The 17163-nt window shown below is 39.7% G+C and overlaps 1 protein-coding gene and 1 pseudogene across 2 annotated transcripts in view; one reads left to right on the top strand and one right to left on the bottom strand.

Moving 5' to 3' along the window:
• WAPL (WAPL cohesin release factor) overlaps positions 1-17163 on the bottom strand; it is a 141503-nt gene that overhangs the window by 73147 nt on the left and 51193 nt on the right. The window lies entirely within an intron of this gene.
• Positions 5654-10447, top strand: LOC127383755 (core-binding factor subunit beta-like; annotated as a pseudogene).

Below are 17163 nucleotides of genomic sequence, written 5' to 3'. Positions count from 1 at the left end.
CTCTTCTGTGATAAAGAACTCTCTGCATCTTGACACTGATGAATCAGACCTAGGAAGATAGCAGGAAAGTTGCACTACTCCACCTCCTCTCTGGCCTGCACACCCATCTGTTGCAATCATGTGAGAGGCAGCATCATCTCTGCTATGTAAAAGCCTCTGGAAAGACTAGTTTTACATGATGAACCAACAGCAGTCACTCACCTAAGGCTAAATTCTCAGTGGTTGTTCTGTGCAGTTTTTTTCCCTAGATGATCAGCCTGCTGGAAAAAAGTCTACCGGAAAAACCTGTGGTGAACACTACTGGGAAAAGCATAAACTAGCTTTCATCTTGTTGTAATTATCAAGGTCAGAACTTTATTCTGCCATGCAGTTCAATCTCAGCAACTTCTACTAAGAAAGTAACCACCTGTGCAGTTTCCTATGAAGATTTTACAACTTGACAGGGTGTTTCAGGAAAAAAAAAAATCCTCATTTGTATTAAAAATGCAGCCTAGCTTTAAACACAGCAAGGAGCCTAGGTTCTTCTGTGAGCTGAAGTTTCCATTTTTTTGTTATTGAATAAAAGGGGGCTGATTCTCTCAAATGCCTGAGAACTGCTGCAGCCTCATCAAGGGACCATATTCAATACTGACCTTATCCTGTCACTAAAGTTTGTTGTTTTTTTAATTCTTATCTTACAACTTCTTGTTTCACATTATTGAATTTTTGTCTGTCTCCATGGCAGAAGCCCTTAAGGAAAGCTACCAAAATGCACTAACATCATGCTTGTTGGGGAAAGAAAAACATGGGAACACAATACACAGCTGTTCTTATAAAGAGTTAATTGGTGGGACTGTCATTGTCCTAATCTATTCCTTCTCCAGCTACGAGGTAGCAGCCATTTCTGTAGCTTATTTTACTAATTTGCTTCGTTCACTAGTTAAGAAGAGCATGTATGTGACCAACACTTAGAGATTATGTTACTTTGTCCCCTTAGTTTTGATTATCAGGTTTGTGTGTGGCTCTTATATGCAAATGCTGTAACTACTCAGTTCCCTTTTCAGTTATTCACAAGATTTTTTTTCACCTTTTTATTTCCCAAGTAATTATTTCTACTTTCTAAAAAGAACAGAACTTGGCCAGTAAATAAGCACTTCTACAGCAGTTACAAAAATTAAATCATAGCAATATCAGGTCAAACAACTATGCTGCTGCACTGAGACTGGTATGTGTGGCCTTTGAGGGTTGTGTGTGATGATACAAAACAGCAATAAACTACAACTGGAAAAGAAAACCCACAAAACTAAAACTTGTAGGACTAAGGGAAGACTTGATGGATGGTTCCCTGAACATCACCACAGAGTTAATGTACAATCTAGCAAATTAAGATTTTAAAAAATCTATAAAAACAAGATTTCCTCATGAAAAGGTAGGAGGCAAAATATCAGTTACTGACCTCATTACTTTCCTGCCAGAATACAGCCCTGAACAAATTACTTTCACCTTTGTTCAAACTACAGTGCAGCACCATGAAGAAAGCTGCAATGCCTTCTGCTTCTTGCACATGACTGGTACATCCAGGGCCACCCATTGTGCCAGTCCTGCAATCCTGTCCACATTTAACAAGGTTCACCGTATACAATGTAACTGTGAAATGGTCGAAGATCATGCCACAGCATGCAATGGAGAGCTGAGGCTGCTAACGCCTGGTGGCAGAGTACTTCAGAAGTGTATTTAAAGCTAACAAAAGCCTAAAAACAACCTGGGTATGGACTGTTTCTTTAGACAACTCAAACAAATGACTCATTACTGGATCTAGTCACTTGTAAGGGCAACAGAACGGGCAGTGCATTCCCTGTCCAAAAGCACATTATTATCCTAACAATTATTTTGTCTGCAGCAGCCTCCTTAAACTATATAGTTTTCTACTGGATGTTCAAGCTTGAATTTGAGATAAATTATTGTGTAGCAGTCATTTTTGGTAAACGTTTGAAAGAGCAGAGGAATGTATTGATGCAAGAGCTTAGGCTGAAACTACAAGTTCTTCAACTAACTCAAAATGTCTCCCTGGTGGTTTTCATAGAGTAAGCTTTTTATCATACTTGGGGGGAAACAATAGCTAACTCCCCTTTTACTCTTTGAGATGCTTGGTGCTTCTGTCTTTCTGATAACAAATACCTGAGCATACCTGAAAGCACATTTCAATCAAAATACCTTGCTGATCACCTCTCTAGCAAACACATAAGACAAGAACTACAGTTCACTCAGATAGAAAAATAATTCCATGCTCTACTTGAGCTCATTCCTAAGCAGTCTTGTTCAGCATAGTGCTGTCTTCTAATGCAAGGTATAAGAAGCAAGATCTACATCTTCAGAGCAACATTCATATAACAAAGTATAAGTGCACAGAACTAATGACATGATTTTAGAGATTCTTTGTATTTTTTGGATGCTATTTACATTTAAGACTGGAGGGAAAACACATCTGACATAAGACCATACTGCTTATTGCCAGAGGCAGGTACCTACAAAAAACAGAAGTGGAGCTTCCACTAGTTTCTCTCCTTAAATGCTTTCTCAGTCTTGCAGAGACTCATCTGTGGCTAACAGCTCCTTCCTGTCCCTTTCTGTTCTATAATTCCTGTAATCTTGGATACAAGTGCCAAAAAAATCGAGATTTCTGTATTTGGGTTTATTTTCCATCTTCTCTCCCTCCCCAAAATGGAAGATTGGGCAAGGGCTGAATAATCATACAGGCACTATTAACTGGCTTCACCTTTGCATCAAATAATCACATTGGTCATGTGATTATTGGTCTCTCAATCCATTAAATCATCCACCAGTTTCCAGCAGCTGAGACAGGAATAAAAGTTTTAAAGAGTTGATTGCAGGTCTTCTATTTTATTGGATATACATCAACATGTACAGATACCATACGTTTCTCTATGAAATAAAGGTTTGATTAAGCAGAAAAAAATAAGCCATTCTCAAAGTAAGAATGCTAGACTGCAGTGACACCTACTGGTAAATTAAGAAGTTACCAAACATTTATTGAAAATGTAGAGGCATTAATTTATGCACCTGCCCTTAGGCTCACTAATAAATTTTGTTAGCAGGTCGGGCTAAGAACCACGTGACAATTTGGCGTTTTTCAAAATAGAATTTTTACTGTGATCACTAACTACTTGGAACTTCATTTTTGTCACTTCAAAGATATTTTCAGGTCATACATTTTGCTACTGGCAGCAGTACATTAAAATAGTCCAGTGGATCTTTGGCTTACTAGTGTACATTTGGACCATCTCCAATTATTTCCTTAGTTCATTAATATAACTATAGTCAAAAGGTAAATAATTTAATGCATCTCCATTTGTTTTCAGTGGTATGGATTTTAGCATGGATTCCAAAAGTTAAAATCTCCTAAGTAGCACAATCAGCTGAGATGGTGGTTTTCCTTCTGTTTGTAATGCTGAAGTGGTTTATCATAGCTGTATTAGTCTTGTAGGTCATACTGATATTTCCAAATGTAACTTCAGCCTGCACTTGTAAAAGAATACCGAAGAGGTAGTGGGGAGTCTGGTTTTCCACACCTTCAAGTGTTTTGTGCCTTTCTTTTCTAGTAGGCAATACAAAACTTGACTTTCTATCCTCTTACTGTCAGATTTAGTAATTACATGGTCTAGACAGCTCCTCCTGAAAGGCTTCATTTCAATGGCAAAACAGAAGAAATAGCCTATCTCCAGGATTGTGATTCTAGTAAGATATTTCCAATGGACTTTTGGCAAAAACTGGAATAAGCAGCTCTTTCTATGGTGGAAATACAACTGTCACACTTGTACATGCCCTTCTGATCAGATAATGCAGCCAAGGGTAAGCAATTTCCTTTTCAGATGCTTGAGATATTTTGTATAGGGAAAGAATATTCCCGTGCATCTTTCACATCATCCACAACACATCTTCAGAAAACCAAAACACAATGCAAGGCTCTATACACTGCAGCTGCCAGATAGAACACGCAGAATCAATGCAATAAGCAAAAGCAGTACTACTGCTCTGTGCAGCAGACTAATCTCACCATCAACCATTAGGCTCCACTGTGGAAGCTAGTTCAGTGTATGGGCATGATTATTTTCAAGACAATTTGTGACTGAGGGATTTCTTCCAAGGTTAACAGGAAAATAACACATACAAGGTTTTTAAACCACAGCCTTGCCAAATAAGCAATAAACATCACTGATGCAAACCTAGCCATTAATATATCTTTAGGAAACTTTGCTCTTACTATCTCTTAGAATTGTTTTCAATTTTGCCTCTAAAGTTGAGCCACCAGATATGGCTGAACAAAGCCACATGCCCCAAATACATTTTTCAACTTTGCCCTGCAAATCCCTCCTTCAAGGAACTGAATCTTCCTGCCAAAAGCCCATTATGATAAAATCTGCCAGTCTCCAGTACAAGCTCTGCCAGGAGAAGAGAAATGCTGTATGGAATGATGGGAAAGAATGGCAATGAGCACCCTCTACCACTCAGCAACAAAAATCAGTACAGCTCACAGAGTATCAGCCAGGCATCTCAGATCAAAGAATGAACAGATCTTTTTAGTACCAAAGTTCAAGCTGAAAAATTGCTCCTGACAGAGCAGATCAGCCAGTTTTGCACACGCAGGATATTTTGCCAGGTTACTGGAGAGCAAACAGACAGATGTAGGGTAGCTTAGTTTTGTGGTAGAATACTTGCCAAACAAGTGCTGATCCCAGTACTTGGTGATAAAAACTTATAAGCTAGACTATAAAGGAAACAGACATTTTTATATAAATCTGTTAAATTATAGTTAAACATTGATTTTACAAACATCTCCATAGTATTGGCTTTACAAACCTGTATACACAATTGGATCATAGAGGAAAAATTGCAATTGTGTAGAAGTTTGGAGATCTGGTGAAAGGGTGTAGTTCTTAGTTCTTAAACTTGCAAGCATGGATGCATCAGACTTCAGCAGAGCAGAATTATACACAAGCCCACAGAAATCATATGCTTAGATATTACTCCCTGGTACTCTGCATTCAAGCCCTGGGTTAACTGTAACTTCCCTGAAGTGCACAGTGTCAAAGAAAGTGATAGGAAGTTGTCATGGTGACAAGCAAATGCATATAGAAGGAGATGCATATATAAAGAACCAGCCATAAAAATCAAAGACACTTTCTACTCATACCCTAACTGAACAGATTCACATAACAGAATGTAATTATTATACCAGGATTAAAACTTCTTGCAACTGGTGTGTTAATTATTCCACAAGTGGAATGAAAATATTTAACTGAAATTGAGAATAGTCCATCTTTTTTGTCAAAGATAAGTGGAAAGCTTTTCTTGGCAAATGAGGGAAGCCCAAGTCACCTGTTTCTAAATTTCCATCTAAACCCAGTAGTTTAAATTTCTCAGTATTTAAAAAAAGCCAAAGCTATCTTTTATGTGAACAGATGCTGCTCTGTCTTCTTAAAGCCGCAGGCTTAGAGGCAGATTTGTCATGCAGCTGCAGAATGAAGTCAACAAGCCTGCTCTGTTCCAGGGCTGCTATTCAGAGCCTTTTGGGCAGCAATGAAAGAAGATGACATCAATTTCATGGTGATTTTCCTGCTCTACAAAGATAAGCAGAAGCAGACAGACAAGTATCATGCCTAGATTGCAGGGGAGGGAAAAGTGTAAAATGTGTTACGAAAACAAGGTATGGAAGATCCAGTCAATACAACTTCTACAAACACATCTTTTACTTCGGGGTACTTCTAGTGTCATGGCACTTGCTTCTCTAACAGCCTCCACTCTGGCTGAGTTACAGACATTGAGCTCCATGTACAATACCACATAAGTAGGGCCTCTCTATCACTACTGGAACATAAGTTTTACAGACATCAGCCCCTGTCCCTGCCAGCAGCACTTCACCTGTGGCTCACATAGGTTCCTAGCATTGAATTCAGTATCTGATATTACTCCTAATTAAAGAGCTGAATTACAACATACTTGTTTTACAGTATGGATTTAGTTGTACTAACAAGAGAAATTTCAACTGCAGATACAGAGGAACCTTTTCAGGCAGATGGGTGAACAAGTTGCTCAGAGAGGCTGTGCAGTTTCCATTCCCTCAGGATTTCAAGACCTAACTCTATAAGGCCCTGAGCAATCTGGTTTGACTTAGAGCCGAACCTGCTTTGAATAGGAGGTTGGATGAGACCTCCTCAGGTCCCTTCTCACCAGGACTATTTTATGATTCCTGATAAACTACATATCCAAGTGTCAAGTGATCCCTCTGCTCTTCAAAAATGGCATCACACTTATATACACATTAATACCTACACATTAAAATATATTAACTTCAGGTATCTAATATTAGCTGCTTAAATTAAAGCTCACAGGAGATCTCATTCTCTGTAACACCAACTCTGTAGGTTAGGATGACTGGAGTGCATGAATAGGAAGTCTCAGCATTCACTGTGTTAGTCAGATCAATAGAAACTTATACATTGTTTTTGCAGTATTCCAAGGGAGAAGAGATAAAAGAATTAGTAGCAATTTGGAGATACACAGATTGCCTTTGTTCTGCCACTAGTTAATAGCAAACCCTAGTGTTTGTTTTTTTTTTTAAGGGTCTGGGGAACAAAGCTTGGTAAAAAGCAGTTAATTTAATAGATATCAGAATGACCATAATCAGGGTTAAGCATGCTGAGATATGAACATATAAAATTAGATAAAAGCAGAGGCACAATAGGGGTAGAAAAGCAAGCTGTTGCAATGGAGCCTGTCAAAATCCAGTTAATGGGCTTTGTCATATCCTTGTCTCAAAGACCACTCAGCAACCTCAACCAGGTACATTCACACTATATTAAACCTATGTACTGATCTCTCATGCTAAACTCAGGAATCTAGTCTGTATTTTTCTCTACAGAACAAGTAACTCATGTTAAACAGGCCTGCTAATAATTCTGATTCATCTGAAGTGCCCTCAGATTTGTAACTTGAACATAAAAGAACAGAACTTCAAAATTCAACTTCATTAAATGGCTCTGGTTAAGCAGGTTTGAAGTGTTACCTCCAATCTGCTTCAGGCCATACTTGTGTGTTTCCTTGATTCCAGATAAAGTTTGATCTGTTTACAACTGGAAAGTCTTTCTCCCTAAGCAGCAACTCTACTTAGCTGGGGGCCACACCTCTACTGCAGGCAGGATGCTTCTGGTCCAAGTCTGAATGCTTGAACTAGCACTTCATCAGGGAAAGGACTGTAAAAGCCAAACCTGTCATAGTGCCTGTTCTGCTGGCATCCAGTGTGGGCAGATGAGAGCAAACTGGTGTGACTTCAGTGTAGCTACTCTCATATTCCACTGCAGGAGGCACGCAAGAAGGTGAGAAGCAAGCACAGCTCTCCTTCCTCTCTGCTCACGTTTCATTGTACTCACACATGCTACAGTCAATGTTACCATTCTGCTTGTTGATAAATTATGAGCCAGAAGACTTCAGCACACTGCTTCCTATAGAGATTAAGCTATCAGATCTTTTCAGTGACAAAACAGAAAGCCAGTCTTCCAGAAAACACATCTATTTCACAAGATGTTAAAGAGGCCAGCATTGTATTACAGATCACAGCCACCTGCTTGCTTGAATTCTTGGTTATATGCTTATGCTGATTAATAAAGAACTATTATTTTACAAAAGAATTACACTTCAAACTTGTTCAACCTGAGGCAGTTCATTCAGTTGGATTTTGAAGTCCTGTTCTTCTATAACCAAACTAAGATTATTCTGAGGCCAGAAAGGTTTAACACATTACTGTAACAACGGCTGCACCACACCAGACTGCAGATACGTCTAACCCACTATTCTGCCTCCTGTCTAGGAACTAGCTCAAGAACAGGGCAAACATGTTGTAGTTTACAACAGCTGCATGAGTGCTCCAACAGGCTGTGCAGCCTGCCACCCCTTCCTGAGTGCCCTGTGCTCAGGGCTGGCTCAGATACGGTGCAGCTGGCAACACTGGGTAAGGCTCATATGCAAGAGCTCTAAGAAACCTCATCAGGGCTTCTCACACTTCACTTCAAGCTGCATTTAAGTTCAGACACTCATACTGGTCTGATGAGCAGATCTGAAGTGTAACTTCTAACCCTGAGCTAAGTAGTAGACAAGCCTCCCTATGTGTGATGTGCCTTGCTGGTCCGAACCCTGACTCAGCTTCCTCCAACCCTGGACATGCCTCATCACTATAGACTTATCTAGTGATGAGGGTGGCTGCCCCTGGTCCTTCCCTGCTCCTGCTGCACAAGTCTTCTGGGATTGTTGATGCCACTTCCTCCACCTACCTTGCTGTCATCCTCAGCTCCTGACTTGCCTACCTTGCAGAGCAGCCAACTCTTGCTGCCCCTTGATGACAATCTCTTTTGATGATACTGTTTTCCTGAAAACAGGAAGCTCAATTCTAACCTAATATGGAAAACAATTTTGCAATAACTAAGGTGAACTGGAAAAGCCCTTGATGAATGCAAGTCTCTCTCCCAAGTTCTGCCCCAAGCTCCATTAAGAGCATAAACTGCAAGCTCTCACATATTCTAAGTACAGAACAATTTGGGACACCTGGCCCATAAAAGCGAAACTTCAGAAAAAAACAAGAGCTTCTCTGCAGCTTTCTTAACACATCTACTTGTTGGAAAATCTGCTCTGTGGCTCTAGCACCTTACACTAGAAGGCAGGTTCAGTAATCAGTAGGAAACAGAATTAGCAGTGAAGGCAATGATATTCATGCAGTGCAATTTACCACAAGGCATCTGCCTGTACATGAATTAGTATTTTCCTTAATTATCTGTAATAGGAAATCCCAAGATTCTCAGCTGGCCCTGTCAGTTACTATTAACTACAGACTTGGAAAATGGTACAAAAATAGAAAGGAAATTGAATCCTGCAGAGGCAGCAGTAGCACTTTACAAGGAATGCAAATAGAGCTTCATAGGGAACTGCTGTATTGGCATCATCAGTCCCACTCCACAGTAGGCTTTGCCAACACACCTCACCACACAATTTTATACAACATGATGTTCAGGTAACTTGCAGCTCTCACACAGAGCAAAAGGACTGCCAGAGAGGAAAACTGGTAAAAGCAGCACATCCAGAGCAACACATGATGATGGTCCACCTACACTTCTTAACATGCAACAGTCTGTCTTTTCAAAACCCTAAAGATTTGATCATAAAGGTGATTTAGTCCTGCAAAGAACTGTGTAAGCCATACTCTCAATTTTTACCTACTTCAGGAAATTCTGCAGGTGCTGTTCTCTAGCAGAAAGGCATTTAACTCTTCTTCCATACGTCAGACCTAGCTGTCTTAATAGTTAGTCACTTGCTACAAAATTAGTAATTTGAATCTAGCAAGCAGGGATTCTGGGGACTTGTGCTGGAATAGGTCAGCCACTCAGAGGCATCAGATGGTTTCACTTGAGGCTTCAGACTACAGCTGGTACAGACATTCCTCAGACAGCATGACAAAGCACATCTGCAGTTGCACAGGTTAAAAGCACCAAGCAAGTATCAAATACAACTACAGACATGGATTGCAGGCTCCTAGAGCAGCCAAGCCTATTTATCTTCACCTACCAGCAGCTATAGAAGACCCTAACTTTGCTTTTTGGCTGAATCAGTAGAAACAGTTTAGGTTTTTCTAAGGCACTAAAATTTAGTTATTTTAGAGGGAAGCACACACAACCAAGTGAAAAACTAACCTAGACTAAGAGATTTGTGAGCTCCTTACAGGCAAATTCCCAGCAGCAAACGACTCCCAGTGCACACCACCACATTACTTGGCTTCAAACAAGCCAATTATTCAGATCAAGCTTATACCTTCCCACCAACCATCCTCAGAGAAGGCATTCATCACCAGATGACTGCATGAGGAGTTCTTCACGTAGTTGAGCCATGAGTGAGAGACTAAATACGCTGGTTTCAGAGACTGGCTCCACAAGGGGAGGCAGGACCACTTCCAGAACACCTGCCACAATGGCCATTCTGAGATCACTTTTGTGGCCACAGGAACTGATCCATCTCTCCAGTTTTTTTCCAGCCAGTTGGCAGGGGGAGTAGCAACAGAGACCTGGGAATATATCGATGTTGAAAGAGAAGGAGGCAAGGTTTACTTGAAGGCACATAGGATGCTCAGTGGTGTCTCTAATCTGGAAAGGCTGGATAGTCTGACAGAGACTGGATGGTATGGGCTGCCTGGAATTTGATGGAGAGAACACAGCAGGAGGATGCACTGGCACAACAAGCCTTTGAAGAAGCTCAGCAAAGAACTCCAAATTTGAGGAGAGAGACAGCTCTCACTGGGAGGAAATGGAGATGAGGGTTTCACAGCTACTGCCAGTAACTGGCAAGAAGACAGCAAGACTCTAGCCCTGGCTCTAATCTAGGAAGTGGTGACGATCACAAAACTCGTTAATCAAGAGCAGCAGGCATACCATGGGTCTGCACACGTGCATTGCTTCTACGTGGCAAAAGATTGAATAAGAGATCAGAAACTGGTATCTGTACACTATGGTCTGTTTCCTGACCTGCAGCAGGCAAAATCACCAGCAGCTGTCATGGTTTGCACTATGTTTGTTACATTACCTGCATTTCCCATTTTAAGCAAGTAGCCAGTGGCAATTTGAAAATTTTGTTTGTCTATGCAAACTTTTTTTTTTTTTGAATAAAAATGCCTCCACAACTAATGCAAAGGAGGTTGTAGGGAGGTGGGTGTTGGCCTCGTCTTCCAAGTAAATAACAATAAGACCAAAGGAAATAGCCTCAAGTTGTGACAGGGGAGGTTTAGATTGGACACTAGAAAGAATTTCTATGAAAGAAAGAATGGTCAGACACTGAAACAGCCTGCCCAGGGAGGTGGTTGAGTCACCCTTCTTGAAGGCATTCAAGAACTGTGTAGATGTGACACTTCAGGCCATGCTCTAGTGGCTGAGGCTGTGGGATTTTTTGTGTACATTTTTGGTGGGGTGTGGTGTTTGTTATTGATGGTTGGACTCTGACCTCAGTGGTCCTTTCCAATCATGACAACTCTGATTCTGTAACTGCTACTTAGTCAAACATTACCTCATACTTGCAAAAAACCTATCACTTGTAGTAATGCATTTCTATGTTAATCAAAACCTTTTTTTCACCTCCAAAAGACTTCACAAACATTTGATTTCTCTTTCAGGAGAGGAATTAACTAAAGTAATTATGTTTCAAAAGAAAGCATAATCGATCCTTTGCTACAGAATTGCATTTACAGTCAACTCCTCATAAACAGTGCATTGTGCCATCATAACTGAGTATGTAAATCCACTGTTTGTTGCCAAACTTTTCAGTTACATGATTTGTGGCTTGGAAAAGGTCTTTGTAGGTTCTGACATAAAACTGTAACAGCTTCAGCATCCGTGGGAATTACTTCTATTCAGTAGGTTTAAATGGCTCTGTTTGTTAAACAAGTGTACATGTTACTCTGTAAATTGCCTTGACATGTCAGAATATTACCAATTCCATTGTTGGAAGTATCTGCCCTTAGATAAAAGCCTATGCATATTTAACTGGTAACTCACAATACACCAGTAATTAGCACAAAAGTAAGATACACAAGAATCTAGAGGTTTTCTACACACACACACACACGAGAAATATTCTTAATTCAGATTAAAATATCCATGAAGAAAAAAAACATGCTGTTAGCTTAGGTTTTCCTACACACTTGCAAGAAAAGCTACTAGCCAAAGTTAATACCCAACTTGTCACTCTTTAACAGGTATTTTATTTTTTTTTTTATACACATCATCCTTCCTTGGAAAAAAATCAACATGGCAAACTGTAACCTAAAGTTCTACAAGATAATCAAGTTGCACTCCTACATACAATCTTTTCCTCTGTCAGTGCAGGGCTATTCCTTCTGATACCGTATGACAGAGCTACATATATTAATTTGGTGCAATGGAGCCTCTGCAAGGCCTGAAAATGGGCTCACTACAGCACCTCCTGCCTCAAGTAGTATTTTCCACATAAAGCTCCACAAGGCTTTATCATATTCATGCACCATTCAGGGTTTGCACAGTCTCTCTTTACCTCTGGACCCTAGATTATTATCATTAGTATTTCTGAATGTTAATAATTTCCACACACTATGAACAGCACCTGGCCTGTTTTGCATAATTATGCTGCTGAGGTAGATTCTGTTGCCATAGTCCCCATGTGACTAGGCTGTACCTGCTGCCACATCAGCCCACTCCCAGGCTGTTAAAACCAGCAGCTATAGTTCAACCTTCCTTTTTTTCTTCCTTCAGCAAATTCACACCCACAAATACAGACTTTACTACTGACCAACCAACATCCTCTCTGGTATTATCCAGAAATATTTTTCTTTTCTTTCTAGAAAAATCCTTCCATGCAAGCAAGGACAGACAAGTCTTCTAAACAAAGCTGGAACTCAGGCAGCCTATACTGCTGTGGACTCCCTGAATAGCTTTACACAGCTCTCATTCACTTCATATCACGTTTTTTAACTACAAGATGAAGATACTAATTTTGCTTTCTTGTCTTGTTTGTCTTTCTTCTGTATGGTTTTGGGTAGGAGGAAAACCCCTTTTTGACACTTTTAGAATGCAAACCTGCTGACCTTGCAGTCTTTTATAGCTTCTCACTAAGAGTTCATTCTGTGGTGAGAAATGTTGCACTGGGGAGAAGGGAATGTTATTACTTCCCTTTCCTCAGTAGCCTGCTTTATGAGAACAGCATCTGGCCTGGCAGGCCTCCCTCATAAAGAGTGGTATAACCCAACTGATAGAACAAGAGCGATCACATTTGAGTTGCAGTTTGGCTCATAGTGCCCCACAACAAACCTTTGTCATATCACATTTTTAAGGTAAGACAAATTAAGTCAAAATGCTCAAATTGTAATCCATTGCCATATGGACTGTCCTGCTATTATTTTACTCCTGGAATTTGACAACAGGGACTACTTCAAACACCAAAGTAGAAACCTTCATGAAAACAATTGCCCCATAATTGCTCTCAGAAGCAGTAAAAACAACCAAAACCACCCTCTGTCTCCCATACAGCTGAGAAAAAACCACAAGTAATTTAATAGGCATATCTAAGGAAGTCAGAACAGAGCTGTATCATCCCTCATGCTCAACCTTTATCAGCTTTCTTTACTCATTTCTGCTGCACTTTTTAAGTTCTCTGAACTGGCACATTTCACATGAAAGAAGAACTAAGTCTTTAAGAAACTATAAAAACAGCCTGAAGGGCAGTTGAGGAGAATAAGGAAAGAGATTTCTATGAGCTGTAAGGTACTACTAACAGCAGCATTAACAATAAAGTTCACATTTAATAGAAACATACTGATCCAAGGTCCTTGACAAGCATATAGATATAGTCTATAGCTGCTAAGCTTCATTTTGCCAGGATGCAGCAAGAACCAGCCATTCCCTAGTAGACAAGGAACCAGTGACAATAACAAATGTAGTAATGCCTACAGTACCTGAGTAAGGCAGACCCAGAAAGAGCAGCCAGGTTTGATCAAGTATCCAAGTTATCCAGCAAGTTGTAGCAATGGTGCAGGGCCAAGTTCAAAGCAGAAAACTGATCAACAAATGAGGTCTAGATCAGTAGTAACAATAAGGGTCAGACACAACTCATCAAGCACCTAGCAAATCCCACAATGACAAGCCAAAAAAAAACCAACAACCTAACTAGGGAGTTATAACCATATCCAGGGGCCAAATAAAACTATCACTGAGATAGATACTATCATACTTACAATAAAGCTTAACTATTGAAGACTCAGACCTGAGTTTAAGTAAAGCTCCTGGGCCAATGGGCAGAGGGTGTGGGTGGCAATCCCATATGAGATTCATTAGAGTCATCAAGGCCTAGTCATTTAGGCCTCTGACACATTTAATCAATTTATCTTAAACAAAGAAAAGAAAAAAAAAAAACAGCAACACAATTCTTCAGAGAATCCACAGCTACACAAATATTGTATTTGTACAAACCAAGGATATTTCTGAGGAACTGTACTGTCTGAAACAGGTACTACAGGATTACACAGGCCCCACTGCTCTTACAATTTAATTTTCAGATGCTTATTGGCACAGCTGGCTCTGCACATGACTTGTGCCTGCACAGCATGTGATCCCATTCCTCACAGCCTTTGGACAGTGCATAGCATTTTTCCCTGCCTGTGCTCACTTGCAGCCACTGGGTTGACTGTTTAGAAAATGGCAGAAGCCCCACAGCATGTGCCTTGAATCAATGTGGCCAGTCCTCTTTCCATCCAACTACCATTTTAAAGAATATCACAAAGTGCTTTTCAGAACATGCTACATGTATAACTTCCCCATAGCAGGGAACATCCAACATAGGGCCATCCAAGAGCACAAGGTAGTGCAGATTCTTGACTATTTTAATTTTTTGTTTGTTTTGGTGTGCCTACACCATGTGCTATTCTGCTGTGCAGAGAAGCTAGCAGTAGCAAAAGAAGTTACAGAAAAAAGTTAGCACAGCACTGATTAGAATAGTTAACCTTCATGAAAAGCAATGTTCAGCAGGAGTAATTAGCTGGGAAGAAGTTGTTGTACTAATGTCTTCATGCTGCTTCCACAATCCAAATGAGCAACTCTACATGGTGCTCATTGTATGATGTTGACATGCCCTCTGTTCTCCCCCTGATTCAGAGTACTCTTGCTCTGTTGATAAAAGGAGTAGAAACATGAACAGTCTCATGTCTATTTGATCTGCCAGCTTGTTGAAGTCCAATTTACAGAGAGTAAAAGAAAAGCTGAGAATCACTTAAATATCATTTACTTCAGGAACTTGAAGAGAAACCATGGTGAACTTAAATGCAACATGTGGAATGTTTGGGGATGTAGTTCAAGCTTCTGTGACAAAACTGCAGGTTGGAAAATGATGATAAGTCTGGCAAGAAAAGGCAAAAGAACAGCTACGTAGATATTAGTAACCCAGCTGATCTCAGCTTTCAAAGAGTTGGAGCCTTGAGTGAATTAACAGGCCATAATCCCCCTGACCAGCCTCATCTGTTGCCTCCACCCACCCCTTCTACCCAGGAGCTCTGTTTAGCTCCTCCCTGGATGCTTATTTCTTGCTGAGTTTGCTTGCAGGTATGTTGCCTGTCTGTAGCTCTAAGTCTGTTATCTCTGTTGTATGGTTTTGTTGGTTTTTTTTATCTTGGCTCTGGCTTCCTGCTTTGGCTTTAGACCTGCTCCTTTGATCCTGTTCTCTTTAGTAAGTCAAATCTTGATATGGCTTCTGGACTTAACTTCATATTTGTCTCATTATCTTCAAGAGGCAGGCATGATGGCCTGGATTCCTAGTTGCTGTCTCTCAGCCTGTCCTTGCTTTTTTCAAGTACAGTGAGGTTGGGCCTGGGTTGTTGGGGGTCTCTGTTCTCCTGGCTGTGTTGCTGTGTTTGGTTTCTAGTTCCCTATGGAGTTGCTGGGCCTTGCTGTTTCCTGGCACAAAGCTTTTTGCATTAGTTTCATTTGTTGAAAACCATATTCTGAATTAATTAATTCTCATTTTCTCTTGTGTTTATAAAGTAATGGCACTAATTTGGGGAGACTTTGATGAATGGGCTTAATTCAATAATGCTTCTACTGGTGATCTGTGCCTGGAAGCTTTCCATATGGAAAGACCTTGAGCCTGTGAGACTGCTTATCACTTTAGGGCCTCTGAAGAGTAATCTAGACTACTGTAGTTGACTTTGTTGAAAATGCTATCTCCATTTTCATGTAAAGCTTCATATTCAATTCTCCTAATAACACATTAGCAAAACATTCTTTTGTTTATATCTATGATGCTCTTATTCACTTTAGAAATTACTGTCATATAAACTGTACTTGATTAATACACAAAACTCAAATTGTTATTAATCCTTCTCTTACATGCAATATTAATTATGTAATAATTTAAAGCAATCTAATTGTATTAAGGTAAGTCATGGTGTAACTTCTTTTTCAAGAAGTGAGAATTGCTCAAACCAAGTGATAGTAGGGAAATGAAGAAGTATGCAACTCAGATTATATCAAACACTATTAAAGTAGAAAAAAGAGAGAAGTTTGAGAAACATGGGTTCCATTAAGTGAAAGTACAGGTTCAACAGGAGAACATTCTTCTTCTATAAGAACAGAAGGTTCTTGTAGGTCTTTTAAATGATAGCTATTAACAAAGAAAGAAGTGACTGCAAAGGATGAGATCCAGAACAAAAAAACAAGTGGGCAAGAAGTCTTTTTGAGTACTTGGGCTCCTTCCTAATGTACTTCTTGCTGTCCTGTATCAGAGAGTCTTTGGAGATGTCATTTCAAGTAAAAGAAGGTATTTTATATAATGTAACAAATGTCTACTGGATATCTTGCTACAGAAGAGATGGAGACAAGGCAGTGTAGCTTTGCCATGTGATAAAATAGGTTGTAAGTAAAGCTATTGTGCCTTGTCAATACTTTCAAATTAAAAATTAATAGCTATTAAAATTAAACTGTATTCAAATAAATTAAAAATTGCCCTTTTATTTCATGCAGATCAAGCTATATCCCACCCCTTCCTTGTAAGATATTACTTACTTGAAAACAGCTAATTGCTTGTGAAACAGATATGAAACTTTAACAGCTGCCTCTAGCTGAGCCTTGAGTCTTATCTTGGAAGGTAGTTAATCTTGCTGTGATTGCATTTGCTTGAACAATGTAATCAAATGAAGGAACAATGTGCACAAACTGTTTCATTGTTTAGTGTTCAATAGACTGTATGACCAAAGCTCCCCTTAATGCTGTTTGTTAAAAGAAAGTACTTCTCATCTAGCTTCTAAAACCAGAATGGTGCTGTTTTAGAACTAATTTACAAATAGTCAGGTCTATATATTTAGCAAACAGCTGTATCTATGAAATAGCTTCTATATAGTTGTATTCTTTTAGCACTGGGTGCTGACCTTTTTTTAACTTGGTTTTTTTTCAGAGTAAGTGTAGTCATTTGCAGATGACTAATTCAACTAGTGGATTATATGCAATATGCCTTTACTGGAGGGTGGGGGTGACAGACGGACCTAAGACAACAGACAGACCATGTTTCCTTGTTTTCATCTCATCATTAAGTAATGTTATCCTCTATGATGGAGGACAA

Source organism: Apus apus, chromosome 4 (genome assembly GCF_020740795.1).
Source record: "Apus apus isolate bApuApu2 chromosome 4, bApuApu2.pri.cur, whole genome shotgun sequence".
NCBI classification, from domain to species: domain Eukaryota; kingdom Metazoa; phylum Chordata; class Aves; order Apodiformes; family Apodidae; genus Apus; species Apus apus.
The sequence above is the reverse complement of the archived record's forward strand: the minus strand, read 5'-3'. Positions and strand labels throughout refer to the sequence as shown.